This window comes from Schistocerca gregaria, chromosome 2, assembly GCF_023897955.1.
Source record: "Schistocerca gregaria isolate iqSchGreg1 chromosome 2, iqSchGreg1.2, whole genome shotgun sequence".
Lineage (NCBI taxonomy): Eukaryota > Metazoa > Arthropoda > Insecta > Orthoptera > Acrididae > Schistocerca > Schistocerca gregaria.
In genome coordinates, this window is record NC_064921.1 from 647,728,794 (window position 1) to 647,744,878 (window position 16,085).

Sequence of the window (16,085 nt, forward strand, 5' to 3'; positions counted from 1 at the left end):
CGCATCACAGACAGGAGCGCCTGCGATGGTGTACTCAACGACGAACCTGGGCGCACGAATGGCACGACGTCATTTTTTCGGATGAATCCAGGTTCTGTTTGCAGCGTCATGTTTGTCGCATACGTGTTTGGCGACATCGCGGTGAACGCACAATGGAAGCGTGTACTCGTCATCGCCATACTGGCGGATTACCCGGCTTGATGGTATGGGGTGCCATTGGTTACACGTCTCGGTCACCTCTAGTGCGCATTGACGGCACTTTGAACTGTGGACGTTATATTTCAGATGTTTTACGACCCGTGGCTCTACCCTTCATTCATTCCCTGCGAAAGCCTGCATTTCGGCAGGATAATGCACGACCGCATGCAGCAGGTCCTGCACGGGCCTTTCTGGATACAGAAAATGTTCGACTGCTACCCTGATCAGCGCATTCTCACCAATTGAAAACGTCTAGTCAATGGTGGCCAAGCAACTGGCTCGTCACAATACGCCTGTCACTTCTGTTGATGAACTGTGGTATCGTGTTGAAGCTGCATGGGCAGCTGTACCTGCACACGCCATCCAAGCTCTGTTTGACTCAATGCCCAGGCGTATCAAGGCCGTTATTACGGCCGGAGGTGGTTGTTCTGGGTACTGACTTCTCAGGATCTATGCATCCTAATTGCGTGAAAATGTAATCACATGTCAGTTCTAGTATAATATATTAGTCCATTGAGAGCAATTTTAGTGGCCAGTAGTGTGTCAAATGTTTATAAAAATTTGTTACTGAACATGTGAATGGCATTTCCAGTGGAGAAACTATTCTTTAACCCAAACTGTGATTAGCTGAGAATCTTAAGGAGATAAGTAATCGCTAGCCAGATGGTAACCATGTGCCGCCTCATAGTGACTGGGGCATGCATGGCCGTTACCTTAGGAGCGACTTTTAAATTTCAGAATCCAGCTATCTGGTTGGTTCTTGCCTTTATTTTCGATAGGGCTTGCACTTTCTCTCCGTGCCTACATGTCGGCCATCTCTACGTGTTTAGAAGTTGTAAAATGGAGTGAGACAGATGTTCTGCTAGCCTCTCCACCACACAGCTCTACCTTTAAACATAGCGAAAACCCACTAAAGAAGGCGATTCTTTAATATTTAAATTTTACGGACGGAACTAGCAATGTCTGCCACAACTACCAGGCGAATTTTGGATCCGACAGGGCAGCAAAGATTGTAGGTGTCCATAAAGAAGCGCTTCATGTCAGGCGATTGTAGAGTGCACTTCAGATTAGAAAATGGAGAAGTAAACACTTATCATCAGGCTTTCGAAGATGAAGGGATTAATTCGATGATATTTTGGAGTATTGACTTGTTGGTGGGTGGATAATGAGGCGAGTCTTACCGTCAAGCAGAAAGATGTCTCTACTTGAGTACTGCGTCCATAGAGAAACCTGAACTCAGAAAATCGAGCCGCTACTGCCGCTGCCTTCCGCATTAAACGATGAGTTTGATAAGACGGGCCGTCACTGCTGTCGCCAATACCTATAGGGACATGAGATTAATTCATTCCCTTCAGCAGTTAGTTATTCCATTGTAATACTTTGTAGCCAGTTAGTGCGATACGCACTTTTTCGGTCGCTGTCGTATTCGAACTAATTGTTCCACATTCTTTTTATAAATTACTTACCATAATTGGAGACATTGGTCGTATTCCTTTATCATTCACACAACTCTGCTTTTATTGTCTTCGTCCATCTGTGCCAAACTTCCTTTATTTATGTATTAAATGTTGAATTGTTTGTCTGAGTCCGTGACTTTTCTGTACATTGTTCTCAGATTAATGGAAGACATGGGAGCAATTCAGAGGCGTGGAGCTACATTTGTTATCGGTAGGCTCGAGCAATAGTTAAGTATTACAGGGATGCGTCATGAACTCAAATCGCAATCCCTGGAGGAAAGACCACGCTCTTTTCGCGAAGTACTATTGAGGAAACTTAGAGAACTCTCATTTAATGCCGACCGGAGGGCGATCCAGCTCCCACCGACATACATTTCGCGTAAGGTAAGAAACGAGTAATTTATGTTCCTACGGAGGCTTTCACAGTCGTTCTTAATTCGCTGTCTTTGCGAGTGCAGTAGTAAAAAAAAGTCTAACTGTGGTCACGCACCTAACGCTGCCTTGCGGAGGATGTATGTAAATGTAGATGTACACGTAGAAAACTTGAGTGTTATAGTGACCTCCTTCTTCTGTTATGTATTGGATGATCCCTCGTCTCATTAATATGTGTATATGCTTTTTACGGTACCGATACTGTAATCAATGATTGGGCTATCTCTCTTAACTGCCACGGTGTAGGATGTTTCCGTTGCATAACACAATTACTTCCTTTAATTAATTTTGATAGTCATATCGGGTACTTCCTTTCCCTGCAAGTCACCAGGATCACGATCTAGCTTCACAGGGGTATGCAAAACACCACCACAGACACCTGACAGACGTTCTACCCTTTCGAGTTACAAGGTGGCGCACGACTGAGAAGGTATAGGTAGTCCACGCGATGTGTAGCTAGTATGAAGAACATAAAGAATTTTACTCACCATAAAGTTCTATAGCTGAATAATTAACTTCTTCCAAATAGCTTGACTATATTATGCAGCACTTAACTACGAACAGCTAAATAGTTTACAACTGCTGCTCAAAATACAATCTCAGGTCTAGAGAAACAAAAACGAGAAAACCCCATATATATGGCTGTTTCTAGTGAACCTAAGTTCAAGTGAACTAAAATCGGTCAATAGATTGAAATACTGGCAAGAATACATCAAATTCCCCTAGACACACTACTGTCAAGGTACAACAACCTTGCGTGCTACAAGTGTCATTCGTAGAAACTAGCAATGAATTTCATCGCAGAGTCGATGACCAGGGTTCTTAATCTATTAACTTTTTAAAGTTTCTATAGAGGTAACAAACGGTTATCACTGTACATTCGCTGCTGCGATGGATTGTGTAGGTATTGACTTTCATTTCATTAGGATAATGACTACTGTTTTTCTCGCCGTCAAATTACCCAAAATGTGTCAATCCGTTTATCTGCTCTGTTGTGGTGCTTTAGGAAACAGGTTGCATGATCCCCTTAATGGTCCCATTTGGTGCTGCAATTCGCCGAATTTGTCGGGTTTACTATACTGACACAACTACATCCCATAGTAGTGATATTAATACTGATGCATATGTCAGTGAATGAGAGTTTACTAACGACTTCTGATATATTCTTTACAGTTACTGATTTTTTTTCTCTGCTCATATCCTACGAATGCAATGTAACGTTGAGGAGAGAAGAGAGAAACAGTACTTCTAATTGGAAAGCGGCAGTTTGTGCGGTGAGGTACCATCGAACGCACTGCCTGTCGATATCTCACTCACAGTCGATTACTCGCACTCGCTCTGCGTGGAATTTGCAGCTGCGACGGTCGTTCGTCTTCGGCTTCGGGAATGTAAGAATCGCATCACAATGTGGCGCCGCTTCTCTTCAGAACGTCGCATCCCTGAGCTAAAGCAGAATGAATGGAGTCTTATACGCACGAAAATTAACTGTAAATACAAAAGACACAGTCAAACACAATGTGTACTACTTGAATGCCACGATCATACACAATATGAGCTACTTGAATTATTTATCATTACCACTTACTCTCACACCCAGCCACTGTCCCAAAGCCAAATTATCAAAACCGTCAGTTTTAATTATAAAATACACAATTAATTACTAAGTTTTAAACAATCTTCTAGCCCGCCGTATATTGCGTGATGGAGGGTGTCATTTTCTTTCCTGCTCCACACAAATACAGTAAAGGAGCAACGAGTCTATATGTCTCCGTGCAAAACCTAAACTCTGTAAATATAAACTTCAAAATCATTGCGCGAAATGTACATTGGTAGCAGTAGAATCGTTCTCGAGTCAGCTTCAAGCGCCGTGTCTCTAAATTTTCTCAATAGTGTTCCTTGAAAAAAGAACGTCACCTCCCCTCTAGGGATTGTCATTTGGTTTCCTGAAGCATCTATTTATTACTTACTTGTTCGAATACACCGGTAATAAATCTAGAAGCCCACCTCCCATTGCTTCACTGTCTCTCTTTAACAATGGTGCGGATCAAAAACACCCGAAAAGCAGACGACAATTGGAAAACTGAGACACGTATAGCGCGTGTGGCACAACGCAGCGCAGTGCGCGTTTTCTTAACATGACAGGTTCAAATGTGACCGAGCAAATTGCGACGCGACGCGACTGGGACGCGACACTCGCCTGCGCCAGGTCGCGCGGCGTTGTGGTTGAGGCACAGTTTCTCGCGCCACGCGTCGCGCTTGCCTCGCTAGCACGGTGGGAAATTTGAGGAGGGGAGCGGAAAAGTAGCCCGGCCATATGCTCACACTGGAATGGCGCATATGAGCAGAGGTAGTATTGCACATACGATAAATTTTGCCTTACCGTGTACTAAATTTTATTGCCTTTGGATAGTGTCTCGTTTCTCGCCATTTAAACGCTCCAGCTTTCTTCGTTAGTACATTATACTTTTCTGTTATTTATATCTCTATAGTTTTGTTTTGTTTTGTTTTTCTTCTGTCAAGAAAAAATGCTTAATTCAGTAACTGATGAGCCATTAGCACCTGGAATTGTATCATATGCCTCCGCGATATTTTCAGATCGCAGGAAGGGACAGGGGGTAGTGAATAAGGAAGCAAGGAATATTATAAAATCATATGATTAAGAATAAAGGCAGGAAAGTAAAACAAGTATATCTACTTGCTGCCTAGTTTGCTGGCGTATCTCTACCACCTATTACAAAAATTTACACAAGTATAATCTTCACAGGTGTGATACCTTTGTGCTCCTGGTAAAAAACGTCCAAGATCTGAAGTACAGAAGTCCCACTGTGATTACTCTGATATGGATGTAATAATGTAATACGATACACTGTACTACATGCGTGTGAACATCACATTTGCACTGAAAGCTAGAAACAGTAATAAAGCAGTCACAAATAACAATCTTTTAATTCGTTCGCCGTGATGCGAAAATGCAGTTCAATTGTTCCATGCACGTTATCAGCATTAAGAAAATAATTATACAACAGGCTAGACAAATGAAGAAAATGGTTGGTATTATTACGAGAGTAGGAATATCCTAAAAGAGTGTTATGATTCGATTTGTTTAAATTGTTGAAACGTACTGCTGGCAAAGGCAGATCTACTTTCATGACAATGTTTTTCGAACTCCAACTCACAAGGCACACATAGCTAGCTTCTGCATTCCTGTCGCTCGCATTATCCTCCGCTGGAGACAATACATTGACCATTGTGTTGTGCGACAGATCAAGTGTTTATTTTTCTCAGTAACAGTTATTTTATTCGCGATCACACATTGTCAGTTTGGCAAGCCGTAGGTGAGTGACAAGTATCTGGCATTTGATTATCGTTCCGCCTGATAGAACGCTCGTCATTATTTTAATACTGCTCAGATGAAGAGAAGGAATAAAATTCTTTGGTAAGTTTCCATTCCAGTCGCTCAGAGTTAGAAATGCGATGGGTTACGGGGATTGCACCAAAATTCCAACAGAATTGGCAATCTATTTTTGTATCAGTTGTTAACCTTCTCTCATTGGAAGAGCATCACCGTTTGTGAGTAACAGCCACATTTCTCTTGGTGATTGTTTTAATTGTACTTCCTTTCTCACAGTATAATTTGCCAAAATCATCTCACAGCGGGTATAGAGACAGAATTCCGAAGAAAGTAATTAGCAATCACAGAGCTCAATAGCTTACGAAAAACCACTTAGTGTCGGTTTGCAGCAACATAAAAGAAAAAAATTCATTCTTAACTTTCATACTAGGAAGCTTTTGTTTTGCTAGCTGTTGATAACTCTTAAAAAATTACAATCACTGGAGTGAAATAAATAAAAAGGGAAGTATAAGTACTGATATATCGCCATAGATAAGAAACTTCTGTGTGTTCAAGAATTGACAAAACACTCTCCTCCTTGTGTGCAACCATTCGCCAAACTTTCGTTTCGATGTCTCGAGCGGTTTAGGAGATATGACAGATGTTGCGAGTATTTCATTCTCGCGGGCGTGAGATCGGAAGTGAGCGCGCTACATGGGATCCATTTTCTCGAGGTCGGAGGCGGATAGAGACCTCTTCCCAAGTCTAAACAAAAATTCAGCATGTTAGCTAAATTTCATATAAAGCAACATATGGTGTAATACGTACCAAACGCAAAGTAATAGCGACTCCTAATTTTCGTTGCAGACTTTTTGAGTTTTTCGTAGTGTCTTACTAACGTCATCCATCACAATAAGAATGGTCATTAGCGAGGTGATGGGCACTTCGCCACGAAGCTGACATACGACGCTACAAGAAAGGCAAAAATCATATATTTTCAGTGAATAGTTTCTGTAAAATCGTTTGAGAAAGATAAGAGGTTGCACGCGCTTGTGTTGTGTCAGTGCAGCGGGTCGCCACTCGGCGCGTCCGAAGAATGGTCTACGCGTCGCAGTATGCGCTGGACCCTCGCTACCCGTGCGGCACGTGCGTGCCGCGCTGTAGCGTCGTGTCACGTCACACGTGCTATACGTGTCTCAATTTGCGACTAGCCTAAGAGCAATTTGTTTGGCATCAGAGCATTTCACCATCTGCGACATAGTCATGTGTATGAACAGTGATCTAATACTATCAAATGTTTTTTTTTTTTTTTTGTCCAGTCTTTAACCACAATATCATTTCTTTTGTGGATGACCGGTTTCAGTCAGTAATGAACATCCTCAGATCTTTATCTCTACACCATGTCCTAAAGTCATAAGGCCGTAATGGCATCGTCAAAACATATAAATATATTCAACATAAGATGGTCTTTCCTGAGTAAAACCGGTCATCGTCAAACGAATTGATATTGTGATCAAAAACTGGAAAAAAACATTTGATTAGAGCATTTGCTTCTAACCGAATCACGGATCCCGGTTGTAAATGGACGTTATGGCGGCAGCGTCTCGCAGCCACTGGTGCCTTTATATATCACTGTCAACAGACAGACGCTGAGAATACATGTAATGGGGAAAATTTTCACAGCCTGGTTAAAAACTTCGTCGAAAAAAATGTTTTCCTGATAGCGCACCTCCTTCGGTCTTACGGACTGTAGAAAAGGATAGAACAGCAACATTGCAGTAAATTATTAATCAGTTAATAGATGGACTACAACGAAGACTACATACTACAGTCTACAAGGAAGGATACCAGTGTGGGGAGGCATCGTGTTAATGGGGCGTAGGGCATATGCGAACTATTAACCTTCACTTATCACGGGGTAGGCAAAAGAGGTACTGAAACGATGCAGATAATAAGTGTAGTTTGGCCGTATGTCATATCCTTGCAAGTTGGATGATAAAGGTCATCTACTTCGAACTGCCAGTGGATGAATTTCTCGTTGGTGAAAGTATTCAGCACAGGAAACATCCCAAAACACCGCCCACTCTGACTTGAACAACACCCTCCACACGTTGCCTGCTAAGTGCGTCTGCAGTGTTGCAGGCCGTGTGTCTTTTGAAACAAAACAAAGGGAAGATCGCAACTCATCAGATCACCCTCAGGCCATCTAGTCAGGCACTGTCCAGTTTGTGTAGAGCAGGGACACTGAACACCTGCAGTGTAACGTGCCACTGTGAGCACTGGATTTTTGCGATGAACCATACGCGAAGTACCCACTGCAAGAGTATCTTCTACAGTGCTCCGAAGTGACCAGTGCGATCTTATATCGATGTGGTTAATCGTTTGCGCGGGTGCTTACAAACACGATTCCTGTGCCAATAATAACATTCTAAGATTTTGAGGGCCGGTATAGTGAAGTTTGATTTTCAATAGATTTTGGAAGAGCGTACGCTGTTCCGTCATCTTCCTCACAGGCACTGGCATAGGGCATCACGCCGTATCACGGCGCATTCTTCTAAAGTGCCCTGTCACCGGCAGTCGCCAGGCCCGCTCTTTGTTGGGACACGCCTCCAGCCACACAAAGACATTCCTCCTGCCATGTTTCCTTTGTCCCTTCCACGCTACATGACAGGTGGCCCTTGCAGTATTCACAGAAGAGAGGCAGACAGCTGTCTTTCCATACAAGTGGTTTCCTTTTAGGTCACTTAATGTAAACAAAAATTTGAAAATTTGTGCTAGTTTTTGCTGTGTGCTGTGTGAGAAACACTTATATGACACTCATAAATACATTGCATAAGGATCTCGTTAATACTGGAGGTAACACATAATAATTTCAAAATTTAAAATTTTAAATACTCCTACGATAGTCGTTGCAGACAAAATATTAGCCAATTTCTTTTCACCAACTCAATTTTATCTACGCTTTTCGATTAACCTTACCTTCAGAATTTCAAAGGAGCTAAGCTAAGGTGCTTCATACACCCGACATGATGTCTTGTTTGAGTCACCAGTGCCCTGCCACAACAGCTGTAACTTCAAACTTGTGACTGGCACATGACGGCATTCTCGTACGTAGTGAAAATTCACACGCCTACAAATGTTTACACTTGCTTAACATGTTATATCCGTGATGTACACAAAAGTCATGTAAACGTGAAGATAAGCAAAAATGTGCATTTTTACTACATATCGTGTATTCTAAGAACTAACAAACCGAAGTGGATTACTACGTGTCTGAACATGCTCATCTGAACAAGTTGCTTTTTATTTCCATAATTTTTTATTTTTATTTTTGACAAACCTACGTATAATGTACTTTATTTTCCTCACCGTAATGACGACAAGCTATGGATGATAAACTCGTAATGGAACACGACTTATAACCAAAAACTTTTTTAGGTTACAAGATGACTGGTTCAGCTGTTGCAACCGGATGTCAACGATAAATTTTAAATAATGCGGTCTTGGTTATAACACGTTCTTTCTACGATGGGTGTCTAACCTGTTGCAAAAGACTGGACTGCACTATCTGGAGTAGTGCCCATCGCAGTATGAGCGTGATGAACCATAAACTGTTCCAATTAAGCACCGACGGTCGCCTCTAGATTATCCTGCTATTTCGGAACACTAAGGGCTGTTGCTAACATGATGTCACGTCAGTAGAACATTGCGACCTAAGAATGAAATAACATGAGCTGAAACAAAGTGTGCAAAATAAAACACATAAATGAGAGAGAATCAAATAACATTCGCTCTTGTATTACCTCTGTCCTGAAAGAATTCTGTCCTCCACCGTTTCTTAATTAAAGCACGAAAGCGGAATTACAGATGGCGCTGCTTTCTCTTTGTATAGGGGCAGTGGAGGTAACTTTTCTTTCTCAAGTTGATTGATAAAATAACCAGAGAGTGCGAAATTTTCGCACTTTTATGTTTTTAGATAATGACAGAATATTTAAAAATGTAGTCGTTGGCCTAAGGCTAGTTATACGAATGAAAAGAAAACAAGTTTAAAGATGAACTGAAGGAGGTGAAATAATAATCTTGAATTTATGATACAATCTTGTATATACATTTTAAAGCACTTAATTTTGAACAAAATTCGGAACAGAGAATCAATTACCTCGGTGTAAGCGATGTTTGATGTAAGAATGTAATCTTCGTCTACTTTTGTTTATCGTTTTATTTAAGGGAAACGAAAATATTACTTCATTTATTTACCTTTGAAAATGATACATACAATAGTCTGTGAGTAAAGACGGTATTTGGTAAACACAAGCTTTAACGCAAGGTCGGTATGAAATGTCAAAATCTCGTTAGAATCCTTTCTAACACTACCTCATTAATCCCTGTACGCTTAATATCTTTTGAGAAAATCGGATATTGACTTGAGAAATAATATATACCATGATCCTCTACATTTCTTTGGGAAATGAGGCTTCCCAACAGCAGTTACACGGTGAAGATATTGCTTTCACCAGCGCTATTGAGGCCACACGATAGCCAACACTGGCAACAGCGTAATTGACAGCCAGTACTGATATAAACTACAGCATCCTCATAACACTTTTTTTGCAAAGTCAACCACTTGTCTCAAAGACATTAATAAGTGATAGTCTGGAACGCGATACTGAAATTATTGTTTACTCAGTGACCACATGACCTTGATGTACATCGTAACGCATAGCTCTATAGATTGCTAAACAGGAAGGCGACCAGTACCAAGGTTGAACCTGTGCAGCTGCTTAACTACCATGGTGGGTGCACTAGCAAGCCTTTGCGTAATCTTACGTGGTTTTGCATGTCAGTGTAGGTAAATGCTTGGTTGAACCATCTTTCCACGGCAGACATTCCAATACACAAAGCGAACATAATTCACATGACTGCCTCCCTCAAGTAAAGGATGACTGCGGCGACAGGACGTATATCCAGCTAGAAATAAATTAATTACGTTTCTGTAAACTTTAGTCCACTTGAGATCGTAACTATACGAAGTAAACGGTTACGAAGAAAAGAAGACGTGTCCTTATCACTGTTTCCAAACCTTGTTCGTGGTATATACAGGAGGTCCGAAAAAGTCTGAGAAACTTATAGCAGCGTTGCAGGGCACTTTCTGCTGAGAAATAATTGTTGAGGGAATTTAGATACGTTATGACTTTTCCGAGCTCTTTAGTGTTGATGTTAGCCTATGAGGTCGCTATGCGTACAAATTCAAGCAGCACATCAGAGATGGTGTTGCCAAACATGTGCATCGTTTGGTTATCTAAAACTGAACAAGAGAGCGACACGAAAATTGGACATATGACGGTAGTAATGATCTAACCAGAGCCAAAGGCTGAGAAGTCTTGTGCGCCAACATCTACACGATGACTGACACTAATTGTTTTTGGAGGGCTGCCTGAATCCGCACGTGGAGCGGCATGATTGGTTAACTTTGATTTTAAGTAACACAGAAATGGCGCAATATATCGAATTTTTTCTTAACAATAATTATTCGGCACGTCCTATCCTACAGCACTCTTACACGTTTTTCAGGCAGTTTATAGTTTAGTTCGAGCGTTTCAGTGTCCCGTATTAAATATTTTTGTGACTGATAACTACCACCAATGTTTTTAGATCCAAAAAATTATCATCTGTGTACCTAAAATCCATTCTTTAATTATATTTATCACTGTTAAATGTGTAAAATTACTTGACTAAATTCATTGGTTACGAGTCTTTTCCGTATGGCTTCCCTCATATATGCGTTTGACACACATATTGAACACACCTCCTTCTCCTCTCCTCCGCACATCCCCCGTCCCTGCTATGTCCACCTCTTACTCGTCCTGTCTGCCTACTTCATCCTCGCACCTCCGTCTATCTCTTCCTCCCAGCTCTTTGTTCATTTCCTCCACCTGCTGTGTCTGACCATGTCTTCCTCACCTCTCTTTCTGACCATATCCTCATCCCTCTATTTCCCATCTCCATCTTCCCTCTGCGTCTACCACCAACCCAGCCATCTCGACACCTTTAACCATCCTTCTGCATCTCCTCCTCCTTCCCTCTCTTTATCCATTTCCTTCTCCCCATTGTTCAGTCTGTCCCCTCATATTTCCCTCTCAACTGACTCCAGACATGAATGTTAGAATTTATAGTCCCTGAAAATTTCAATAAAGAAGGCTTATATGATTCCATAATATGTTATTATGCAGGGTAGGATATGCATCAGGGGCTTGAAACTATTTTATATGTCCCTGAGATAAAGGTTGGTATGCAATGCAGGACGATAAAGCAAGCTGGTACAACTATAACACAAGTTTCCTTCCATGTTGGACGCTGGAAAGCTGTTTCTCACGCCTGACATGGAGACAGCCCTGCAAAGCAGGTGCATTTCGCAAGCCAGTAATGTCCCTGTACAGCATGCCTGTCATGCAGATCAGGCTATATGGAAGATTCTGAAATAAATTCTTTTGCCAGCCAGAGTGGCCAAGCAATTCTAGGCGCTACTGCCTGGAACTGCCCGACAACTGCGGTTGCAGGTTCGAATACTGCCTCGGGCATGGATGTGTGTGATGTCCTTAGGTTAGTTAGGTTTAAGTAGTACTAAGTTCTAAGGGACTGATGACACCAGAAGTTAAGTCCCATAGTGCTAAGAGCCATTTGAATCATTTGAATAAATTCTATTCATCCATACATCCACTGATACTGGAGGTTATAAATCCTGCAGTGCTGAAGCATGTGAGACCTGCTATTCCTGTTCAAAATTTGGTTGACATTGGTTGAGGCGCTTGAGAGGAGATCTCGGAATACACACATAAACATATACTCTGTTTTATACATGTCGTAAAATTTGAACACTAGCGACAGCATCATGACAGCTGCTGCATATAATTAAACACTAATAACAAGTTCTGAGGGAATCATTTCTCTTAAGGCGTTTGTCTAGTTTCCATCACTATGTTCGCGGAAAATAATGCTGTTACATTCCTAGAATTCAGATCTGTTCATCGTAATTTTAACATGCAAGTAAATAAAGGAGAGAACGGGCAGATATACCTGTCGACGACACAGGATATTTTGTATGTGTGAGGTACGTATAATGTAAAAGCGTATTTCACTGGAGCCAAAGAAGGAAATAAATAAAATTATGTAATTTCTCAACTCCTTCCATACTCGAATTAGAGGAATTAATTTCACAGGTGCAGTCGTGATATGCTAAACTGATAGGCGCCAATCAACAAAGAAGGAAAGCACCTCTGACTGCACAACAGTTTTCACAAAATCGCTAGACTTTCCAAACAGAAAAGTCTGTCGTTTTCAGGTCTTGCTAGGTATAGTCTACGTCATTCTGTGTTTTCTTCTTGCGCACCTAATATGGCGAACACAAAATTTCCGATAACTCAAATGTAGTTTCTGAAATCTGCATTAATGGTAACGACGAATTCTTTTCCTGAAAGTGTCTCAAACACAGCTTATCTGGTACTCGATGACATTTAACAATTTTCTGTATCTATGGTTCACTACAGTACACGCAGCAAGAGCACAGATGTCTACAGAGTACACAAACGACACGATCATTTGCAGGACAGAGGAAGCGTCCGATAAAATGGGATTTGAAAAAAGATGTACAAGAGTTAAACGTACAACACGTTAACCGAAAGAGTTGTGAGCACTTACCATGCTTTAGCGTGCCCCAACGTGACAAAAAGGTGGAAATGTAAGGAGATGGGACCTGGATAAACTCAAAGAACCAGAGGTTGTACAGAGTTTCAGGGAGAGCATAAGGGATAAATAGACAGGAATGGGGGAGAGAAATACAGTAGAAGAAGAATGGATAGCTTTGAGGGATGAAGTAGTGAAGGCAGAAGAGGATCAAGTAGGTAAAAAGACGAGGGCTAGTAGAAATCCTTGGGTAACAGAAGAAATATTGAATTTAATTGATGAAAGGAGAAAATATAAAAATACAGTAAATGAAGCAGGCAAAAAGGAATAGAAACGTCTCAAAAATGAGATCGACAGGAAATTCAAAATGGCTAAGCAGGGATGGCTAGAGGACAAATGTAAGGATGTAGAGGCTTATCTCACTAGGGGTAAGATAGATACTGCCTACAGGAAAATTAAAGAGACCTTTGGAGAAAAGAGAACCACTTGTATGAACATCAAGACCTCAGATGGAAACCCAGTTCTAAGCAAAGAAGGGAAAGCAGAAAGGTGGAAGGAGTATATAGAGAGTCTATACAAGGGCGATGTACTTGAGGACAATATTATGAAAATGAAAGGGGATGTAGATGAAGGTGAAATGGGAGATACGATACTGCGTTAAGAGTTTGACACAGCACTGAAAGACCTGAGTCGAAACAAGGCCCCCGGAGTAGACAACATTCCATTGGAACTACTGACGGCCTTGGGAGAGTCAGTCCTGACAAAACTCTGCCATCTGGTGAGCAAGATGTATGAAACAGGCGAAATACCCTCAGACTTCAAGAAGAATATAATAATTCCAATCCCAAAGTAACCAGGTGTTGACAATGTGAAAATTTCCGAACAATCAGTTTAATAAACCACTGCTGCAAAATACTAACACGAATTCTTTACAGACGAATGGAAAAACTAGTAGAAGCCGACCTCGGGGAAGATCAGTTTGGATTCCGTAGAAATACTGGAACACGTGAGGCAATACTGTCCTTACGACGTATCTTAGTAGAAAGATTAAAGAAAGGCAAACCTACGTTTCTAGCATTTCTAGACTTAGAGTTAGCTTTTGACAATGTTGACTGGAGTACTCTCTTTCAAATTCTAAAGGTGGCAGGGATAAAATACTGATAGCGAAAGACTATTTACAATTTGTACAGAAACCAGATGTCAGTTATAAGAGTCGAAGGGCATGAAAGGGAGGCAGTGGTTGGTAAGGGAGTGAGACAGGATTGTAGCCTATCCCCGATGTTATTCAGTCTGTATATTGAGCAAGCAGTAAAGGAAACAAAAGAAAAGTTCGGAGTAGGTATTAAAGTCCATGGAGAAGAAATAAAAACTTTGAGTTTCGCCGATGACATTGTAATTCCGTCAGAGACAGCAAAGGACTTGTAAGAGCAGTTGAATGGAATGGGCAGTGTCTTGAAAGGAGGATACAAGATGAACATCAACAGAAGCAAAACGAGGGTAATGGAATGTAGTCGAATTAAGTGTGCTGATGCTGAGGGAATTAGATTAGGAAATGAGACACTTAAAATAGTAAAGGAGTTTTGCTATTTGGGGAGCAAAATAACTGATGATGGTCCAAGTAGAGAGGATATAAAATGTAGACTGGCAATGGCAAGGAAAGCGTTTCTGAAGAAGAGAAATTTGTTAACATCGAGTATTGATTTAAGTGTGAGGATGTCATTTCTGAAAGTATTTGTATGGAGTGTAGCCATGTATGGAAGTGAAACCTGAGCGATAAATAGTTTACACAAGAAGAGGATGGAAGCTTTGGAAATGTAGTGCTACAGAATAATGCTGAAGATCAGATGGGTAGATCACATAACTAATGAGGAAGTATTCAATAGGATTGGGGAGAAGAGAAGTTTGTGGCACAACTTGACCAGAAGAAGGGATCGGTTGGTAGGACATATATTTGTTTCTTTGTTCATTGTTGTATGTGTTTCTTTGCTATGGTGTCCGTACAAACAGACACACAACCATTCCCAAGGGAGGACTCGAAACTCCGCAGGGATCAACCTAACAGTACATGCAGGAATAACAATGAAGAGCCTGATAGGTAGGCCTATTGTTATAGGTGTACTTCACCTGACAGCCAATTTCCTATTTCTGAGCCATCAGAGTGAACATTCTTTACATTTGGTCTGAATTTACAGTGACCAGAGTATGATACAAATCACAGACAACTTTTACAGGAGATGGAAAAGTGTAAAGTAGGATTGCCCCTATTTTGAGATACAGAACAGACTTAGACGCACCATTTGGTAGTGGTTGCACGTGTTTGAAGTATTACACTCTTTTCTTAAGTAAATAGATTTAAATTTGAGGATAGTGGAATGAAGTATTGAACCACGTAGTGGTCCGATAAGTGTCTGACGCAGAATTCTGTATAATTTGGCCTTGCAGTGGTAGTGACCAAATGTGTAGTGTTTGGAACTGTATGACTGATGTGAGATGATGCTAATTCTATGAGAATTTAACAGCGTTGTACGGAAATATATTTTAGTATAAGCATGTATTTACGTGATTGTTCTACCTAAAGGGCCCCGTTTGAAACAGTCACAGTTTAAACGATATTTTAGAAGAGCGACGAAACACAGTTTCAATTCTGGTATGCATCAACAGCTGTTTCTGAAAAAAAGAGGAAGAGTCACAATTCAAAAGCAAGTGATTTGTCTGCATAAGATTTACTCTCACGATGATGAAATATCGAACAAAATCTGCCAAAGACACTATTTCATTGCAATTTCTCTCTGTGGCTGCTGCATGTAACCTCCATCCGTAGCTGTCGAGTGTTACTGCCTGCATATTTCTTTGAGACAGTCACCACAGGAACGATACCACCCAATCTGTGATTGATGTCTTCAGAAGTAATACATACGTTTCACAAGATTGGTTTCAATGCTGTACCATTTTTTATTAACAAAGGAAGAGGTAAATACGCTTACGCC